At 34.6% G+C, this 22,360-nt stretch overlaps 1 long non-coding RNA gene across 2 annotated transcripts; it reads right to left on the bottom strand.

Annotated features, from left to right (window-relative positions):
- Positions 1–1,947: 1,947 nt before the first annotated feature.
- LOC114409349 lies at positions 1,948–12,754 on the bottom strand. Of its 2 annotated transcripts, XR_003666036.1 has the most exons (13): positions 12,403–12,754; positions 10,143–12,281; positions 9,009–9,473; positions 8,672–8,925; positions 8,400–8,567; positions 8,222–8,292; positions 8,051–8,123; positions 7,189–7,332; positions 7,064–7,097; positions 6,351–6,418; positions 6,171–6,263; positions 5,492–5,756; positions 1,948–2,336 (listed from the first exon to the last, which is right to left on the bottom strand). It is a non-coding gene; the product is annotated as an uncharacterized LOC114409349 (long non-coding RNA). The 2 variants fall into 2 exon arrangements; XR_003666037.1 differs by lacking the exons at positions 1,948–2,336; positions 5,492–5,756; positions 6,171–6,263; ... (1 more) ...; positions 7,064–7,097; positions 7,189–7,332 and adding exons at positions 7,350–7,763; positions 7,860–7,955.
- Between the last annotated feature and the right edge of the window lie 9,606 nt (positions 12,755–22,360).

Raw genomic sequence — 22,360 nt, 5'->3', positions numbered from 1 at the left:
GAGGGCTCGATGGAAAACAAATGGAGATGGTTTAAGGTAAGTTTGTCATTTGTTAGTAATTATAAGGTACTTTAAGTGATTACAACTTATTTTTTATTTTGAAATGTTTTTAGAATTCGATTGGAGCACTTGATGAAATACATATTTCGGTTATAAATAGAAGTAGGATTTTTTTTATTTCTGCAGCGCCATTTTTTTTCCGTAAAATTTTCGTCACTTAGTGTAATTTGCTTCCGTTAAGGGAGGTTTGGAAGCGTATTTGGTCTCTGGTGATGTACATGCGTTTGTTAGGAGTATACGGTGATTTTTGGTTGGTTTTCGTCGTTGGAGAAGGAAAGGTAAGCAAAAAAAATTGTATGCACATACAGGTCACTTGCATTATGTTATAAACAACTGAGCTAATAGACTCATTATGTTATAAACAAATAGTGTCACTGTATATAACACTAAAATTTCTAATTTATATTTAATGTATATGTAAATTTACATAATAAATTTTGTGATGATTATTTTTTATATAATAATTAATTTGTTTACATATAAAAATGATAGATTTAATAAGTATTTACAGATGTAAAAAAATATCAAATTTATTTAATTATCAATTGTTATAAAAAAATCTAAATACATCATTCAATTAAATATCATATTTATTTAATTTTTAATCATTATAATAAACATCTAAATACATCATTCAATTAAATATCAAATTTATTTAATTATCAAATTTTGTAAATAATTTAAATGAATAAAAAATTTCTAAAAAAATAATTTTAAAAAAATTAAAACATGGATTAATAAATAAATTTTAAATCTTAAATTTTGGTTTAATATTTTTTATAACTACTAATATATTTTTAAATTTGATTTCAATCATTATCTTAAACTAACAATCTTATCATATCTTAACTTTTAAATTTTGGTTTCAATATTTCTTTTTAACTACAAAATCAAATATATTTTTAAATTTAATTTCAATCATTACCTTAAACTAAAAATCTTATCATATTTTAAATTTTGGTTTCCATATTTCTTATAACTAATAAATTTAATATATTTTTAAATTTGATTTCAATCATTATCTTAAATTAACAATCTTATCTTATTTTAAATTTTAAATTTTGGTTTCAATATTTTTTATAACTACAAAATCAAATATATTTTTAAATTTAATTTCAATCATTATCTTAAACTAACAATCTTATCATATTTTAAATTTTGGTTTCCATATTTCTTATAACTAACAAATTTAATATATTTTTAAATTTGATTTCAATCATTATCTTAAACTAATAATCTTATCATATTTTAAATTTTAATTTTTGGTTTCAATATTTTTTATAACTTCTAAATCACATATATTTTTAAAATTTATTTCAATCATTATCTTAAACTAACAATATTATCATATTTTAAATTTTGGTTTCAATATTTTTTATAACTACTAAATCAAATATATTTTTAAATTTTATTTCAATCATTATCTTAAACTAAAAATCTTATCATATTTTAAATGTTGGTTTCATAATTTTTATAACTAATAGATTTATTGTACAATTAAAAATTATGTTTCAATATTTTTATAACAAATTTTAATTATTAAAAATTTTCGTTTAAATATTTATGGTAACTGAAAAATTTAAATTATTTTTAATTATGATTTCAATATTTTTTGATAATTAACAAATTCAATATCTTTTAAATATTTGTTTTGATTTTTTTTAAAAGTGAAACAAATATAATATAACAATATTGAAAATTAATTATTTACCCAATTTAATCTTAATTTTAGCAATCTAATCTAATCTTAATAATAACTAATATATTTTTTATAAATAAAATCAATACTTAACATATAAATCAGAAAAAATTATAAAATTTCACTAACATTACAAAACAACATTACACTACGAAACAATTTAAATAATAATTGACAAATCAAAAGTTAAAAAAAAAACAAATTTAGAAGAAAAATTGAAAAAAAATTATTCAACAAAAAAACCCATACGGATCAAGACCTTCTTAGAATGTACTAGACGGTTCTTGGCAGAACCATCTTAAAATGTGTGATTTTTTTTAGTGATAATTCTGTTGGTGCAAGTCAAAAGGCACTGGTTTTCTTACATGGATTCCAAGAAATATGGTATACGTGGAGGCACTAGATGATTGCTGCAGCAAATGCTGGCTACCGGGCTATTGCCTTTGATTTTAGAGGTTATGGACTTTCTGAGCATCCTGCGGAGCCACAAAAAGCAAACTTACTTGACCTTGTTGATGATGTCGTGGGTCCGTTGGATTCATTAAGCATTACCAAGGTATGCAACAACATATATGCGCTATACAACACAATTTGAGTAATATCTATCATACTTAACAAACTACACGAGTTTCAAGAATTATAGAATAATACATTCATAGACAATTCTGAAATTAACAAATTTTATCACCAAATTTTCCATTAAAACTTGTCTCAAATATAAGCAAACCCATAATAAAGAGACCAAGATAGAAAACTAAAGTCATGTTTGATTTATCTCATATACTTATGTGGTTATATCAAATGCAAAGGGAAAAAACAACACCCTTTTGATTCAAGCTAGTGAAAACTTAGGCTAATTGTATGAACTAATGATTAACAATATTCAGGAGGCTGGGAGGGCAGAAGCAGATTTTGTTCGCTTTGATGTTAAGTCAGTTATAAGGAACATCTACACATTCTTCTCTAGAAGTGAGATACCAATAACAGGTGATAATCAGGAAATCATGGATTTGTATGACCCAACTACTGCCCTGCCACTAGGGGTGGAAATGAGCCAAGCCAAGCCAAGCTTTATTAGGCTTGAGCTTGGCTTGAGTTGAATACTTAAGGCTTGAGCTTGGCTTATTACCTATCATAGGCTTTTTTTTAAGGCTCGGCTCGGCTTACATAAAAGCCTGGCTTGGACCATGAGCCTATTTAAAAGCTTGCTTAAAGACGTCTTTGATTAATTAATTATTTTAAAACCTAGTGAAATATTAACTAAAAAAAGAAACTTATAAAATTTCGTATAAGTAATGTACAAATCCAAAAATAATTGATAAACAAAATCATATTGAATTCAAGTCGTTAAAGTACAAAGTATATCAAAAGAAAATAAAAAGAGCATAATATTAAAAAAATGTATGGATTAGAGATGATTTACACTAATATAGCTAAACAAAAATTATTATTAGTTAAATTAACAATTTTAAATCCAATTTTTGAATATATAAGTATATTAAATATTTTTTAAAAAAATATATCTACAATAATTTCATCTTAGTCTACTCAAGCCATATCTTATATACTATTGATCAAGGCCATACCCGAATCAAATAAACATTAAAAGTGCAGTATATAGGAAGTGATCCTAGGTCGTCTCCCAACGAGCAATGGTCAACCAAACGTTCATAATAGATAGTAATAAAATAGTAACGAATTGGGGGGTTGTTTATTTTTGTAAATTAAACAGCAAGCAAATTTGAATTAGAAAATAACAGAATTAAAACATGTTTCCCCTTAATTCACAAGCAAGTCTCTTATCTTAGGTTACGAGAATTTATCCTTAATCAGTTCAACCACTTAATCCAACCCTAAATTAAATTACTAAGCGAAAATTAAGATAAGGTTGTCATTATGTGACTAAACAACACATACACCAATTAATCATGAACGAAACTGATCATTAAGCATGAACGTAAATTAAGCGCATAGACAATTAATCAAGCACTAAGCATGCATGGATTAATAGCAACAAATAAAAAGTAATTGGTGAAGAAAAAAAACTGATCAGTATTCAATAGTAATAACAAAACCTCAAAGAGAACTGCGTTTGATCCTCAAGAGAAAACAATGCTAGAGACTTAGCCTTCCATTAATCAGTAGAAACGAAACTGTAGATTGAAGCCGAAACGAAATTGCAGAAAATGAATTTTATTCTACGTGAAAAGTGTGCATGAACAGTAATAAAAACTGGAATTCTAAAATCCTAGAATTATTCTCCTCTCCAAAAAAATCTCTCTAAACTAAAACCTTGGTGCTGTTATATAGGTCCTCAGCCCCAAAGCTCATAAATCTATTTTAAGTCCAAGACCATAAACGAAATAAAATAAAATCTGGACAAGATAAGATAAGATTGGATGAAATAAAATCTGGACGAAATAAAATCTAGATGGAATAAAATCTGGATAAAATAAAATCTAAATAAGATAAGATTTGATAAAATAAAGTTATTATTATTATTATTATTATTATTATTATTATTGTTAGTTAAACAAGCTGGTTTGTTAAGTTTAACAAGCCTTTTTTATAGTTTAAGCTTGGCCTTTTTATCTAAAGAGGCTTTTTAAAAAGCTTGAGCTTGGCCTTTATGGTAAACAAGCCGAGCCTTACATAAGTCAAGCCAAAGGCCCTCGACAAGCTGCTCGGCTCATTTCCACCCCTACCTGCCACCATGGTTCTCTGAGGAAGACCTGGCAACCTATGCATCACTATTCAAAAAATCTGGGTTCAAATTTGCATTTCAAGTTCCATACAGGTAATCCCAGTACAATACCTCTTCTAGAAATCTAAAAAAGTGGATTCTTTTTCCTTGTATTTCAATATTGGCATGTTATTCTCAAGCATTGAAATCTTATTCTAAATAATTGTATGCAACTAAGGTTCTTTTATGAGACATGATATGTCATTTTCCTGAAACCAGGTTTCTTAAGTTGAAGTCTTTTATTTCAATGCTCTAAAATAGTTTTAGTTTTCTAGTCTAGGGTACTTCAGTAATATTATCAGAACTAATGATCCACAGAGGACTCTTGGAGTGGATAGTGGCATTGCTGGAATTAGTAGTTAAATGCCTATTGGAACCTGTAGCAATTTATGTTCAGATTCATGTGCATGGCTATTCCTGTACCTAGAATATACAATGCATGTACTTGGGAACTCTAATCATCAATAATCTCGTTGTAAATACAAAATTGTAATTACTAGATCAACTGAGTAACTCGAGTTATTCAAAAAATTAATTCTCTGCTAGTAATTCTCTAAAACTTTCTCAAGTTGGTACCAAAGCAGGCTTGGCCCCATGATGTCTCTATTCTGCCTCTCAATCCCAAAAGGAGGGAATACGATAGATGACAGGTTCTAAGTAATAGGAGGGAATCAATAGTGATCAACATTGTGATTAAAGAGAGGTCAGGTCTCATGAATGCCTACAGTAGGAGTAGGAGGGATAGCCCTGGTCTCTTGAATACCAGGAGGAGATTTTGCATTCCTATCATTCTATCTTGTTTCTCAATCTTTGTTTTAGCATCATAATGCATATTATTGAGAGATTGCTTGATCTATGAATAAAACATACAATTAACATGACCTATTCACCTTTATATAAAATGCTCAATTGCACATAAACAAACAAAATGCAAACCAACAAGACCTCCACAATTTTAAATGTATTCTTCAAATGTAAATTGATGTTACCTCTTATTTGCATTTTGGTTCTCTGATTTTCTTTCTCATGTCCATCCACCATTTTTCTCAATGTCGACATCCCATCCACATTTAACTTTCCAGAAAACTTTGTGTTTATCTCATTAGCAAGAACAGCTACAGGATTTTCTAATTCTCCACGATACCCATGACCAGACATATGCATACATTCATTCTTCCCCATAACTATAGTTGATCCAATCTCTGATATGTTGTTTAGCAGTTCCATAACATGAGACCCATTAGCAGGGATAACCTAACAATGATATAAAAAGCAAAGAACTCAGTAACAACACATTAGTAGATAGAAATTTTCATAATTATCTTTTTTCTTCACCCAGAAAAAATTTCAACAACTAACACAAGCAAAAGGTCAGCCAGAAAAATTAGAAGTTGGTAAAGAATGGATTTAAATTTGAAAGTAAAAATAGTAAATTGCAAGTTCATATACTGGTATTGGTTCATTAGCAAAAGGTTAATGTAGTCCATTGTGCATTTTAGATTATAGCATATTTTAAGGAAATAATCATTTTTTTGCCAGCTTCCTGAGATAGCTTTAAAAAGAATACAATTATTTCAAAGAATTTAAGTGTTCCTAAACAAGCCTTCAGCTATACTTGATGTGCTTTAGATAAATCAACAAGGCAAATACCCAATGCAATTATCATACCTTAGCTAAATACAAAACAATATCTTCCTTTGTCAGCTTGAAAGAATGACTACTTCCAAAATATGCAAGATTAAAGGCAGCACGTGGCTCTGCCTAACACAATAGCACATATTTGGTGAAATGCCATAAACCTTTGTAAGTCAATGGAACTAGACAGTCTTTAAAGGGCCTTAAAAGTACTTGAGATCCCGTTGTCACAATAAGCAAATCCTTTGGCGCATAAGCATCAAAATCTGAATGACCGTCACCTTTGTAAAATTAGAAATAATTAAAAGTAGGTAACAAATGACAGTATCAGACTTACAAAAGCTCTAACAAAAACAAGGATATAAAGGTCTCACAAAAATTTAGAAACACATATACTAATAGTGACTAAAGGTGGAAATAATAATAATAAAAAAAAAACAAATCCAACAATAAGCAGATGTAAAATAAAAGGGAAAAAAAATCAGATATGCACATTTAGACAAATAAATATTAACTCATATTTTGTCAAAGTCAAAGCTAATTCTTATCTCGAAATTTTAATAAATACAATGACAAAAAAAAATGTCTCAAGTCAAAGAACCACTTAACCTAAAAAGTTCATGTTGGTAAGCAAGGTACAACTACAAGTAGGTTGCAGAGAATATTAAAAACTAACTGCAGGTGCAGTAGTATAAAGGGAAATCAACTAGGTCCAAGAGATAACAAAAAACACTGAAAAATAAAAAAACCTATGAAACCTTTTAAAAACAAAGCAAAATTCATAACTGGTTATTTTCCAACTAGCAAATTGCAATGAGATTCCTCTAACCTAATTGAAAATACAATACTAGTTGCTCAGCACTAGAATTCTGAAACCTCCAGTTTCCATCTACAAACCACTTAAGTCTTATCTTAACATTACTTACCAGAAGATCAAAATTGTCATTGTCTGGCTTGTCACTGTTAAAAAACATCATAAATACAAAATCACACATTACAATTTGTGCCAAGTTCATCTAAGAAAAAGATGTGACATAAAACATCACTGTACCTAACATAAATAGGACATCCACCAATTGCACGACCTGCAGTATCATAATCTGCTGGTGGGTGTAAACTGCTGGATCTACTTCACATTGTGATGCTGCTTTGCTCCATCTACTAGATGCTTCAGACCTGACATCTACTCATTGTTCTGTAATTTCTTTTGAAATTTAGTATTCTCTTTAAGGAATAGAATGATAAAAGATCGGTCGACCTCTACAAGAAAATTTCCAAAATAGTGAAGCATAAACAATGATAAAAGATCTTGTCCAATTGAGGAAGCGTTTCATCCAACAAATTATTTGTACAAAGAAATCCAACATGTGGTTATTGGGTCATTGGACAAAAATGTACAGTAAGCACCACATAAAAACACATTGTACACACTACTAAAATAAACGTCAACTGAGCATAATAAAAAAAATGTAAGCAATCCAAATGTCTAGTGTGAAACAAAAATTCCATCTTTCTCATCTACATGTTGCTAAATTCCATGTTTTTAATCTGTAGAAAATATGCTGCCCATTTGTTGCGAATTGTTGTCATGGTCTCTTTGTCTAACGGCATTGCATCAGAAAACCACTGCGAAAATGAAAATATGAAAACACATGGTTCATAAAACATTGAATTAGACTTTCATACAAAAGTAACAATTAAAAATTGTTAGAGCCAACATACTCTATTCCATTCATTCTTCAATCCACCACTTACTATGCACCACATCCAATGCATCACATAATATCCACACTCATAGCTTCCGGTTTGAACATGGCTCTAAATGCGATATGAAATATATTTACTAAATCTACAATGATGAAAGTAACACATGGCAGTAACTCAAAAGCAATTTTGAAGACATAATGACACACCTTTGGTTCAATCCACCGAGGTCCAACTTGATATCCCTTTCCTTCCAAACTACTGGTTAATGTCTTCATTGCACTAGTTTCAAAATACCAATAATGTATATAATATTAAAAACATTGTGTTTAACCACTATAATTGTTATACATTATTTGACTTTAAATTTACTAAGTAACCTGTTAATTGCACCCTTGATGTTGACATCAGGCTTCTTATGCAAAGAACACAACTAAATAACAATATTGTCCTGTGGACATAGAACAATAAGTTGCCAATGTGCCTTGAAGACAAAAAACATTAGTTACGCAATTATAATGTATTTTGTAAACATTCTTCAACATCAAGTGGACTTACTGATTCAGATAAGCTCCTAGGTACACTTGTCGTTGTGATTCCTTGACCCATGTTTGAATGTTTTGATGAAATTCTTGACGTTTGTCCTTTGTGTTGTGTATACACTGAGGTTCAAGGAAACCATACAGTGATCCATAACCTAAGCTTGTGCTCCAATCATTCATGAACCTATTTCAACTAAATTTCGTCAATTTTGTAAGTTTTATATTGTAGGCAACATCAATTATCAGTTAATATATAATTTGAACAGCTACTAAACAAAATTAACTTACATGGTCCACAACTATAGTATGGATATGTTCAAACATTTGTCACCTAAAATTATCTTGGTTACATTTGCGTGTGTGATGAAAAAACCCTATTTGACATTAGGAATCCCAAATTTCGCCCCATCCCATGGAAACTCAAATGGCTTTTGGTAAACATCAAAAAGGTTTTTAACCAATTCTCCCAATGGATCAACTGTAGGCACTGAAGTGTCCATTCCTGCAGATGTAACCCTTTTCGGCATACACATTTGTAAGTCCTACATGTTTAATGAAATTTCAATTGCGATAACTTTCAAGAAAAATGTCGTTGCAATTAATATTGAGAGGGAAAATACTATACCTCATTAGCTACAGGTTTCACAAGATGTGTCGGCCACCCAACGAATGTCCCAACGACCTGCCTCACAAATTGAATCTCTGATGTCAAAAAAGGGACCTGAGCATCACCGTGGTAAACTTTGACAACACTCACCCTAACCACATCATCTGCATAAGGGACATTGTGTATGGTCGACATACTATCATACACTTTTCCCAATGCAACTAGTTTAGTACACTGGTCATGAACTACGTACAAGCCCATAGTGTCAACGTGCAGATTAGAAGGCTCTTTAGCTGATGGAATTGTGTCAGCATCAGCACAACTCCCCTTGGTTCTCACACGTGCAGCTACCACTTGTATATTAGGTGGCTCAAGTGGCGATGAGTACTGTGATGCAATTTGGTATAACTCTAGTTTTATTCCTTGCTTCAACTCTTGTTTAAGCACGTATAGTTGCTGGTTGACAAAATACATCTAGCCATACTATAGGAAGACCAAGATGTCTAAGCTTCAGGTAGAGGGTATATGATGCAAAAGAGGAATATGACTATGGCTATGATGACTACAAACGATACAAAAGTTTCGCGAGAATCTTGCAGTCCATATGCCCTATTGAGGGAAGGGACAAAAAATTTGCACCCTTGGATTTTCAAACCCCAAAAAGATTTGACAATTACTACTTCATAAATATTCTTGAAGGGAAAGGCTTGTTAGTTTCAGACAATGTTCTTATCATCCATGACTTACATGGAAAGATTACAGAGCAGGTGCGGGCTTATGCCTCTAATGAAAAACTTTTGTTTGCTTCATTTGCTAAATCTATGATTAAGATGGGAAACATCAATGTTCTTACAAGAAATGAGGGGGAAATTAGGAGGAATTGTAGGTTTGTCAATGCTTAGTTGTTATGTAGTGCATATGGTTTGTAATAATTAACTAATTCAGACCTAATCTTACTACTTGCAATTGAGAATATAGATTATATATGAAATTGATCACCTAACAAATGGAAGAAGCAAATGTTTATATATTTTGGCAACAATACTAAATTGGCATCAATATCAGGGTCCTAACATGGTTGCTAGAAAGAATGAAGTTCCATTAAATAGTTGTAATCATAATGTCATTCTACACAATTCCCTTATTGCATACCTTTTGGTGTTTCACACAATGCAATTTGTGGCTCGAATTAATATTCCATTTATGCTTAATCTGTTGCTGAACTTGTTGGAATTAGTAGGGGATGCCTGGCTTAATTGTTGAGTTTTGCCTATAGGCCTGGTTCCCCCAGCATGGAAGATATTGAAGCCTTTTCTGCAACAAATAGAGCAAAATTGGATGAAGCAGAACTTGCCAAATCTGTTCCTAACAATATATGTTTGGAGGTACCATTTCAAGTATGATCAATATTTATAAGCACCAATTATGAAATACTCTTCTATCCTATTAGTTTCATGTCTGGCTTAATCAAATCCACAGACAGCTATGGACAATGTTTTTATGGACATGGACAGATCTAGGTTTTGAGGTTTGGGGGCAGTTACTCCCCAAGATTTTTATTTTTTAATATGTATAACTACCTGCATATAAACTGCATGAATAGATAATTAGAACAATTAGCACATCCACTGCTCATATTAGAAGCATACGCAAAACGTTGACCAAAATTGATCAAGAAGGAGAAATTCTGCCAAATGGAACACTTTCTGTGTATGTAACCTTTATCTTGAAAATCTGACGTTCTACCATAGGTTTGTAGCTTAATTACATTTTGTATCTGACTAGAGAAAAATAATTTCTTGGCACTTATAGGGATGGACAAGCAATTTCAGTTGTTTACTTCTGGGCTGGCTACACAATTAAAATATTTACCAATTTTCCACGCCATAACAATTAAAATATCCATATAGAGATTGGATAGATAGGAAATGATAAAACACCAAACAAGTATAAGAAATGACTAAACATAAATGCAAATCATTTACAAACATTGTTTGAATATTTACCATCAGATAAAATTTTTGGAGAACTAGTTGGTACATTATCAGGAATAACACTACCTAAATCAGTGCTAGTGGTAGATTCTTCTCTGAAGCAATCTAGAGCATAGCTTTCCCAGTCTAGAGGAAAGCCAAATAAAAAACATTGGAAAACCTACTAATCAAGAAAAATGAGGACCAAGTAAAAAATATCAAATTGAAATAACATACAAACTATACATAATAAAAGGAGGAACAATAACCACCATAAACATTGACTCTTACAAGATCACTATAGACATCATATGATTACCAAAATTTTAAAATAAGGCTTATCAAATAGAAAGGGAAAGGTGAAAAACACCAAGATCGTCCTGTTTGGATAAAGTTTTCCATAAACACTTCATATGAATAGAGGACGATCTTGGTGTTTTTCACCAAAAATGTTAGCTCTTCTATATCATTCATTTAGAATGATTATGAATAGAGGACTCCAAATTTATACATTATTAGATTCCATAATTTGCTATGAAGTGACAATTTAGAATAAATTGAAGTAGCATTGTTCTACTATGCTTAACTCATGTTAATTTGAAATACACTTATACGTTAACTGCATAGAAGAATTTAGCTAGTTTCCTAGTATGCTTATGAGTTCAATACTTGCATCTGACAAGTAGTGCCTCCAGTACTACAATCGATAATTCAGAACTCAAGTAAAACATCAATTTGAGGGACCAATGGATGCTGAAAAATATTACAAAATTGAAAAATCTTGAGTTTGGAATGTTTACACTAGAGAAGTATAATCTTTTTGACAAGGTTGCATTAAAAGAATGAAAACTATGGTGTCGAGCCAACTCATACTTGTACCTATATATGATGTACAATAGAAACAACGAAAAAAGGAACATCGACTAAAGGAACAGGGAAAGATGAATGTTGCATATGTAATTTTTTTTATTATAACACGGCCAATTGAAACAAAACATTACATGAAATTTTCATTGACATGCACTGTTTTCCTACACAACAATAAAGGATCCCAATTCAATTATTATTGTTGTTTCCCATAATAGTTCATAACCCGAAAGAAGATAGTAAAGTAGAATGAAGGAAACAGAACAAGCTTGAGGTCTACATAGCCAAACTATGCAGTCGATCCTATTCCAAATTCACCCCTCATTTCAGCCTTAAATTTATTGAGATCAGCAAGGGATGACATGTCAGAGCTGAAGGCAATAACCACAGCCACCAATGTGGCCGACACCACTTTTCCCCATTTTGTGGATTCTGCATTGGCAATACGACCCTGCTTGAAGAAATTCAAATACAACACAGGCAATACATTAAACACGCACGTTTTAAGGTGAAAAAACAGAGGTGTGAAAATGTTAACGCGAAGGAAGGTAAGCGAGAAGTCTTAGGCTTACTTTCTCGATGAGACACTAGCGACGACTAAACACTTTCCTTGGAAGTCGTTTTTCTGGCTTTAATCAACCACCAATAATACAAGGTGACCTTCAGAAAAGAAAGAATAATGTCAGAAATAAAAATTAGAGAAAGGGAAAATCAAACTGTGATTGGTTGGGATTAGAATCGAAGCAGTTGGATTTGGGAAGGGTGCAATAGCTTCTAAAGTGATCGATGAGAATAAGTGGTGAGCGTCCGTTTGTGAAGTCTGCAAGCAAAGCTCAAGTGAATTTTGAAAATGCAAAGAAAACGATTCTTGAAGAATGTGAGAGAGTGCGAGTGAGAGAGAGGCATGCAGAAGTGAGCGAGATTGTGTGAGAATATTAAAAGTCAAAACATATCCTTTCGAAGACATTTTTTAAAACTAACATTGAAGTCTTGCTTTAAACATTGGTTCTTGAAGAAATCAATGTCTTAATGCATTTTCAAAAAAGGTTTTGAGAGAATCGTCTTTAAAAGATTGTAATTATTTACAAAAATGTCACTGTTTTTTTAAGACGATTTTTGTATAAATGTTGTTGATATGTCATTGTCGAAAACAATTTTTCTAGTGGTGAGACGGAAACACATCTTGACATCCAGGTATGCATATCCACAAAGTCTACGAAGACACAGGGTCACCTCTTAACCATTTGTTCCTACGCACATCAGATACAAGGTCATCACAGACACAAATCACACGTATAACAACGCAAGGAAAAACTTACAAAAAAAAATACTACAACAAGATAAAACTTAACAATTAAAGCATGATTTACTATCATCACATATATAACATAATATATAGAAATCATACATAAAACATGAGTCTTAGAGTTCTCATAACATGACATCTCATAATAATCATCAGTTCATCAACCATTATATAAAGGTTTAATAATCATACATCGTCATCATCATCAGTCCATCAATCATCAGACATCAAAGTATTTCCATAACTTATCAAGTAAAACATCATTCTCAAGGCACAATTATCAATGTACATGTCTAACTATCATGTTATATCATGTTAACTCTTTACTCTTGGAAGATTTTACCTTGAGCAATTGACCCAAGTACATCCCTTAACATAGTCACACCTTAACCATTCAGGGAGACTCAAATAAACCTTATGGAGAAAGTGTGGCTTTATTGAAAATGGATGAGTGTGGATAATGGCTTATCTCTGGTAAGGGTTACAATAACCTTAACCTATTTAGGAATTTTTCTACCCATCCATTCTATAGGCTCTTTAACCATTAGCCACCATCGACAACCTTCTGTAGTAGCTTAAGGGCCTTTTTAGCACCCCCTAACTTATGCGCCTACTCACATGCAATGTCATTTATCAATGTGTGATGTCATGATTATGCAAATCAATATCATATGTCATAAAAAATTCATTCACCAATACAATATTATAAGAGGCTATAATATCATAAGTTTATCATTCATATGCTCATCACACACATGAAACAACCTATAGTTTAATAAGCATAGCAAGACATTCCAACACCTTGAATTCTTGCAAACAACTCACCAAAAACTCATATGAAGGTGAATCTCATGATCTAAACATAAAGTTAACTCTAATCATAAAATATTATCATCTCAACCATATCACATATCATCATCATCAAGAAATCAACCAACACAACTCAAGACATTCATCAATTAACATAATTACCTCATTATCAATATAATTTTCTCAACAACATGATAACTTAGAAATAATTAAATCCTAGACCAAACCACACATCATAAATATGTATCACTCTACCATTTATAAAAACTTTATACTTCATGTTTAAGGTTATCAAAATATCTCATAAGTTTTGGATTATTATCTCATTCATTTTCTATTATGCACCTATGATCTTCATAGCTAATAAACATGTTAAATAAAGATATACTAACTCAATTAAGTTGGTTCTTGTCTCACTTAAAAACTAAGAAGATTATATCCAACTTTTATGTTTACCCAAAGACCCATTTTGGAATCATACTATGCCTAAAATTACAATCTATATGGAACTTTTACTTATTACCGACAACTTCACATTTGTTCACTAATTTGATCATTTCTAGAGTTATGCACAATATTTTTAGATGAGACAAAATTCATTAGTTAGATAACATCCGGGGCTACAAATTTTATGAAGATCACTGATCTAAATTCAGTCATCTAGATCACTTATAGGATCACACAACTCACCCAACGAGTAAAATTATATGTGATACACTGATATACAACTCGCCTAGCGAGTCTGCATACTCTACAACTCGCAATTTTAGGGTTAACCCCTCCAATCACTTATAAATTATTTAAAACTCATTCCAATACTCAATGCATGTCCAAAACAACCTAAATCAACAATCAGTTGAACAAATACAATGTTAAATCAAGAATTTCCAAATCAAGATCAACCAAGATTTAGTTTTTGTTACCTTTATAAACCAAGGGTCTAACTTTGAGAAATAGAAATTAAAAAGGAGAAGGCTTTGGGTTCAAGAAGAGGGCTTTCCTCCACCCTAACAACAACACTCAAACCCCAAAAACAAGAAAAAACAACATTAAAACCTCAAGGTTCAAGATGAGCACTTTTATGAGCTCCCAAGGGTGCTCTATAAAAGAGCACGAAGATGAAGATGAAAGGGGAAGAAGAGGAGTTCCTTACCACCATAACCAACCACCAACAGAAGGAAACAACAGAAAAGGGTCCCTTGAGCAAGGAAAACAAGATATCAAGCTCTCCATTGAAGGGTTTGCTTAGAGAGAAAAAAGAGAGTAAAATACGAGTGTTTAGTGTTTTTGGTTCATATTTGGAAAGGTCTATTGAAGGGTTTGTGACTCTTATTATTGTCTTTCTTTGTACCTCACAACCAACTAAACTCATTCACCTTATTCCCATCACTCAAGGTCTACTCACCTAGGCCCAAACACTATAGAATTGGCTAATCACAAATATAATCTAGTTTAAGCATAAATATGGATATATACACCACAAACCATAACCTTATAATTAATTAATTAGTTACAAGTACTTAAATTTAAATTCAATTACTTTTGTAATTTAAGTAAAACCTCTTAATGAAGCATTATGAAATACACAACGTTACACATATTGTAACCCTTGCTGAATGGCAAAGAGCTTAGCAAAGAGGTTTGTAGCATGCCTACAAGATCCAAATAATCTTGAAACCTACTGACCAAGTCAATCTTGAATAGAAACCTCAATGCTCCTGGATTCCAAAAGGAACTACAATCTATGTTAATTTTTATGCAACCCTCCAAAGGTGGTTTCCAATTGACTAGAGTGCTCTAAGGGATAAATGAGGAGGCACCCAACATTGAAGTGATATCATTATGAAGCAAATTGATGTGGTTTGTGATATACTAGCAAGACTAGTCTTTATCATCAAACACTAAAGCATTCTTAGACTTCCAAATGCACCAACAAGTTGTAGAAAATAATGAACCATCTTTAGAGGTATCTTGGGTCTTCATCCATTGTTTGTAGCCGGTCACTATAAATTTTGATCTTGTAAGCATGCCCACCTTATCCCAAATTTGAAGAGCTTCGGGATAGCCGCATAAAAGATGAAGGATGCTCTCACAACCAGTTTTGTGTCTATTACAAAAGAGTCAAGAGAAATATGACGAAAAATGGACATATCAAGGGTCAAAAGAAACTCATTAGTGGTAATGGCTCCATGGAAAGTGAGCTAGAAGAAGAATTCTTATATTCTCTAGTAATTATAGGGACCATATCAAATGCCAAAAATCTCCACGGGTAGTTTAAGTGGACATATCAAGGGAGAGCCAACTAGAAGCAGATATAGCATCATAAACATTTGAAGCTAGGCTCTAAATAATAACATCACCTTTATCTTCACTAATGAAGATTTGAGGCAACATATATTGTCAACAAGAGCATTCTAGTGCGTTGTATATTCTTATCCAAGACTTGTATCATTTGAAAATGCCATGTGAATCGCTAGCAAGGATTGTGGAATAGTATATGCTAATTGATTCAAATGCCAATTTTCATTCACAAAATTATCATTCACCTATCCTGGTAGTTAATGAAGGGAACCTGATAGGCCCATAGTCAAGCATCAGGGTGGCACGAGTGAAAGGCCCAAAAGAAGAATTATCACTCCAAGACACTTAACAGACTATGTCTGAATTCAGGGCAATATGCTAGTTTGATCTTTTAAAAAAATGCTTGTCCGTTAGTTAGTGCTTGTTGTAGTAGAGTAGTGCTAGCTTATCCTTTCTATTAGTAGTGGATTATCTTTCTGTTAGTAGTGGATTAGTAGAGCCATTTCTTAGTTTATTATTTTGCTTTCGCTCCCTATATTTGTAACCTTTGGTTGAGCAATAAAGGAGGCATAAATTTGGCAAACTTCCTTACCTGGTTCTGATATTTCTACTAGCTTTCTCTCCATGTATGCATCATCTTGGTGCTTTCATTGATGATGGCAGAATCTTCCCGCTCCAAGTCCAACATGGATCACATCAAGGATGTCATTGCCCACTTATCTAACAAATTGGAGGACCTTTGTCAAAAGGTTATCTGGAGACAAGCTCGCATTCGCCGACATTATCCACAGCCAATCTCAATCCACTTCACCCGTCAACTTCCTCTCTTCGTATGAAGTTGGAAGTGTCTCAGTTTAACGGATCAAACCCTTTTGGTTGGATCTTTAAGATCAACCAATTATTTTCTTATCACGACACACCAAAACTCGACCGCCTCACGATTGCTTCCTTCTATATGGAAGGACCGGTCCTCGCATGGTTCCAGTGGATGTCGCGGAACGACCAACTTTCATCATGGCCTGGTTTTTTGCAAGAATTGGAGGCTCGATTTGCCCCTTCCCAATATGAGGATCCTACCGATACCTTATTCAAGCTCACACAGAGGGGAACAATCACTGAGTATTTCTCTGAATTCGAATCTCTTGCCAATTGTATCGTTGGTCTTCCACCAACCTTCTTACTTAGATGTTTCGTTTCTGGATTAGCACCGGAAATCCGAAAGGAGGTCCAAGCCTTGCAACCTTTGACTATGGTGCAGGCTACGACCCTGGCCCATCTCCAGGAAGAAAAGATAACTGACTCCCGCTAGCCCTTTCGATGACATTTGATAATGCTTCCTTCTTCAGGTCCGCCTCTTCCTCGGGCCTCCCCTTCACCACCAGCACTTGGTCTCTTACTGACACCACCAAAACCTCCTTCTATCCCATTCAAACGATTGTTGTCAGAAGAACTCGCCCTTCGTCGAGAGAATGGTCTGTGTTTTAAGTGCTATGAGAAATTCAGTCGTGGTCACAAGTGCGCCTCCAAACTCTTCCTCTTAATTGCAGAGGACGATGACAGTTATCCTCAGGATTTGCTCCTTTCTATAGAGGTTTGTGATGAAGGACAAGGAAATGAACCCTTCCCGACCCAAATTAGCCTACACACACTTTCAGGCCACATGGCTCCTGAGACCTTACGCTTATTAGGCCACCTAAATGGTCAGCTGGTGTGGATATTAATTAATGGGGGTAGTACCCACAATTTTATCCAAGAATGTTTAGTTCTGGCATTGGGCCTGCCCACCTAACCCACTCAACCTCTAAGGGTCATGGTGGGCAATGGCCACAAGCTCGAGTGCCATCAATGGTGCAGGGGCATCACTCTCCAGGTTCAGGACCAGCAATTGTTGGTCAATTTCCATGTCCTTTCGCTATGTGGTGCTGATCTCATACTAGGAGTAGAATGGTTGAAGTCATTGGGTCTAGTCTTAACAGACTACAATGACCTCACCATGAAATTCCTTCTTGACGATAGAGTTATTGAATTGAAAGGGGAACGCAAAGGCACTGCAAAATCAATTATGGCTCACTAGCTACGTCGACTTGTCCAAACTTACGGAGCTAGCGAGTTCTTTCATCTCCGCATTGAGCCCCCTTCAACCAAACATCCAAGTTGCCACACCAATACCTGAAATAGGGACCATGATTCAGCAATTCCAACATTTGTTTCAAGTTCCAACATCATTACCTCTGTCCCATAACATGAATCATGCAATTAATCTTCAACCAAACTCAAAACCAGTGAATGTTAGGCCATATCGCTATCCTTATTTCCAGAAACAGGAAATTGAACTCCAATTGGATTCTAGGTTGAAGAATGGAGTCATCAGACTAAGCATGAGTCATTTCTCCTCTCTGGTCTTACTGGTGAAGAAGCACGATGGGTCTTGGCATTTCTATGCTAATTATCGAGCTCTTAACGCCATCACCATCAAGGATAGGTTCCTTATCCCCATGGTGGATGAATTGTTGGACGAATTGGGAGGAGCACAGTGGTTCTTGAAGCTTGACTTGCTTGAAGGGTACCATCAAATTTTGATGAAGGAGGAGGATATCAACAAAATGATGTTTCGCATCCATCATGGGCATTACGAGTTTCGCGTAGTGCCCTTTGGATTGTGCAATGCCCTATCCTCTTTCCAAGCTACAATGAACGACACTTTTAGGCCTTATTTGCACAAGTTTGTCATTGTGTTTTTTGACGATATCCTTATCTACAACAAGACGAGGACTGACCATCTCTAGCATCTGTAGCAAACATTTCGTGCTCTAGAACAGGACCAGTTTTTCCTCAAACTATCTAAATGTTCGTTCGTGCAATCCCAGATTTAGTACTTGGGCCACTTAGTGTCGACTAGCAGAGTTGAACCTGTTTAGGATAAAATACATGCGATTCAACAATGGCCAGCCCCATGGACTTTCAGGGTCCTCCACGGGTTTTTGGGCCTCATCGGTTTTTACCGCCGCTTTATCAAAGGGTATGCAATCATGGCAGCCCCCTTGACTCATCTATTGACCACTCCTCAATTGGTTTGGACAACCGAAGCTCAGACCGCCTTCCAGAAGCTGAAAGACGCCATGAGTTATGCGCCAACTCTGCAACTTCTGAATTTCTCGGTGTCATTCATGGTGGAGACAGATGTGTCGGGTACAGGGATGAGAATTCTCCTCTCTCAGTCAGGACACCCTATTGCATTTTTTAGCAAGCAATTTTGTCTAAGGCTTCGCCTAGCATCTGCGTATGTTCAAAAATTGGTTGCAATTACGACCGCCGTCAAGAAATAACAGTAGTATCTTTTGGGTCATTCCTTCATCATTCTGAATGATCATCATAGTCTGAAGAAGCTTATGAATCAAACAATCCAAACTCCAGAGCAACAACTGTACCTCGTTCATCTTCTCGGGTATGACTATACCATCAAGTATAGATCAGGAAAATCCAATACAGTGGCGGATGCTTTGTCTCAAGCCTCTGAAGGTTCATAGGGCTCATTATTCGTCCTTTTGGTATCTTGTCGCAACCTACCCTTTTGCGGGCGAGCGAGGCGAGGCTCGTGGGTGTGTCTTCCATGGGAGGAAAATGTGCGGAGTCGCCACCAACGTTTATTGAAAGGAAAACGTTAGAAAAACCAAAGGAAACCAGTCATAAAGAATATTCCAGATTCAGGATTTATCTTTACGCTTGAGGAAGGTATTAGCACCTCTCACATTTGTCCCAAAGGACAACAGCCTTAGATTAGAGTTGTGTGAAATCATGTATCTAAAATTTTTTGTCTCTTTTTATTTTTGAGGTCGACAAAAGCGGGGCTTTTGCTCCTACGTACCCTCCATCGAAGAGGAAATCAGACCTACGTAGTTCTTTCCAAAGGGCAGTGAAGTGATGTGTTGATTTTACGCTTTCGAACGGTCCACGCTAACCGATAAAAGCAAAGAGGATTGTTTAAGGCGTTGGACCTTAAAACGGTTTTCAGTGATTTTTGCGGACAAAGCTTGATTTTGTTAGTTGATTTTAGCCTTAGTTTCACTTTAGTTATTGGTCAATTAAGAAGGAAAAATCCCAAAGAAAAACGTCCGATTGATTTTTTTTGTTTATTTTTACTAAAAGATATTTTTTGATTATTATATTATTATTTTGCCTCTTTTTGGTTTTAAATATGGTTACGGCATGACCGAACGGTCAGATTTCATTTTAACAGAAATTAAAAGATGTTACAATTCCAATGATCAGTGGAAATTTATTTTATTTTTTGATTAGGCGAGAAAATGACTTAAATAAATGACTAAAGCACGTCAAAAGGGGGTACGGAAAGTAAATGAAATGAAAATAAAAGCATGCGAAACAAGTGGGGACCACTAAGGGTACATAGAATGAATTGAAAAGTTCGATTTCGGGAACTTACTGGTTGAAGACCGAAGAACGACGAAGAACGAACGAAGAACGATGAAGAACGGTGGAAAATCTTCGCGAAATCACCCACGAAAATGTCTCGGAAGCGTTATGGAAGCATCTCGGCTTGGATTTTCTTCACGGAAACAATTTTTTTCACTAATTTTAAGTGATTCTCAAATACTAGGAGGGTTGAACATTTTTGTTCTTCCCTCCTCCCCCTATTTATAGGGAAAAGAGGGAGAAGCTTGCCAACCAGTTCGCCCAGGTGAGCTAGGTTGCTTCCTCCAGAAGGCACCACCTTCTAGGGGAACTTCCTGGAAGGCCCAAGTGGGCCTGGTTGCTATTTGCACCCCCTATTTACTAAATACACCCCCTGTCTTTTTTGCTGATTCTTTTTCCGTAACGTTACGGAACTTTACGAATTTCGTAACGATACTTGTTTTCTTTCCGTAATGTCATGGAACCTTACGGATTACGTAATCATCCCCTTTTTTGGCTTCCAGAATGTTACGAAACTTCACGGATTGTGCAACAATGCTTCCTTTTGACTTCCAGCATGTTACGGAACTTCACGGATTGTGCAACAATGCTTTCTTTTGACTTCCGGCATGTCACGGAACTTCACAAATTGCCTAACAATGGGTGCCAAGTACCTCGAAGCGGTCAAGCAAAGGTTGCATGCCATCAAACAATGGTCCCCGGACGAAATTAGGGTATGACAGCTGCTCCTTTTTACTTACCTTTTATCGACGATAGGAGGAAAACAAAGATAAAACACTGATTTTGTCTTTCTTAGCCCTTTTCCGTAATTAATCTATGATGACTCTCGAAGACCATCCTTTGCCCATCATGGGGATTTAATTGATCTCAATCACAATAGTTCTAACCCAAAACGATTTGAAATAATTGACTCCCGTCTCTCCTTCTTCTTTCTCTGCACAACACAAAACAAAACAAACAAAAAAACAACAACAAAAAATAACATAATATATACGTATACACATGTTTGGTGAAGGAACCGATTGGGAAAATAACAAAAACCGTATTTTCCCCTCACCGAAGGCTCCGTACTTGATAACGGAGGATGCATGAATAATGCTAGGCAATCAATTCATAGGGCTCCAAATAAGATTTGATAGTGGAGGATGCACGAACAGCGCTAGGCAATCCATTCGTGGGGCTCCGGAATCGATGGTGGAGGATGCATGAATGGTAATCAATTAATAGAGCTCTGAATAAGATTTGATGGTGGAGGATGCACGAACAGCGCTAGGCAATCAATTCATGGGGCTCCGAACTCGATGGTGGAGGATGCATGAATGACAATCAATTCATGGGGCTCCGAATAAGATTTAATGGTGGAGGATGCACGAACAGTGCTAGGCAATCAATTCGAGGGGCTCCAGACTCGATGGTGGAGGATGCATGAATGGCAATCAATTCATGGGGCCCCAAATAAGATTTGATGGTGGAGGATGCACGAACAACGCTAGGCAATCAATTCGTGGGGCTCCGGACTCGATGGTGGAGGATGCATGAATGACAATCAATTCATGGGGCTCCAAATAAGATTTGATGGTGGAAGATGCATGAATGACAATCAATTCATGGGGTTCCGAACAAGATTTGATGGTGGAGGATGCACGAACAGTGCTAGGCAATCAATTCATGGGGTTCCGGAC

The sequence above is a fragment of the Glycine soja genome, chromosome 4, assembly GCF_004193775.1.
Source record: "Glycine soja cultivar W05 chromosome 4, ASM419377v2, whole genome shotgun sequence".
Classification (NCBI taxonomy): domain Eukaryota; kingdom Viridiplantae; phylum Streptophyta; class Magnoliopsida; order Fabales; family Fabaceae; genus Glycine; species Glycine soja.
Note: the sequence above shows the minus strand (reverse complement) of the source record. Positions and strands in the feature narration are given on the sequence as shown.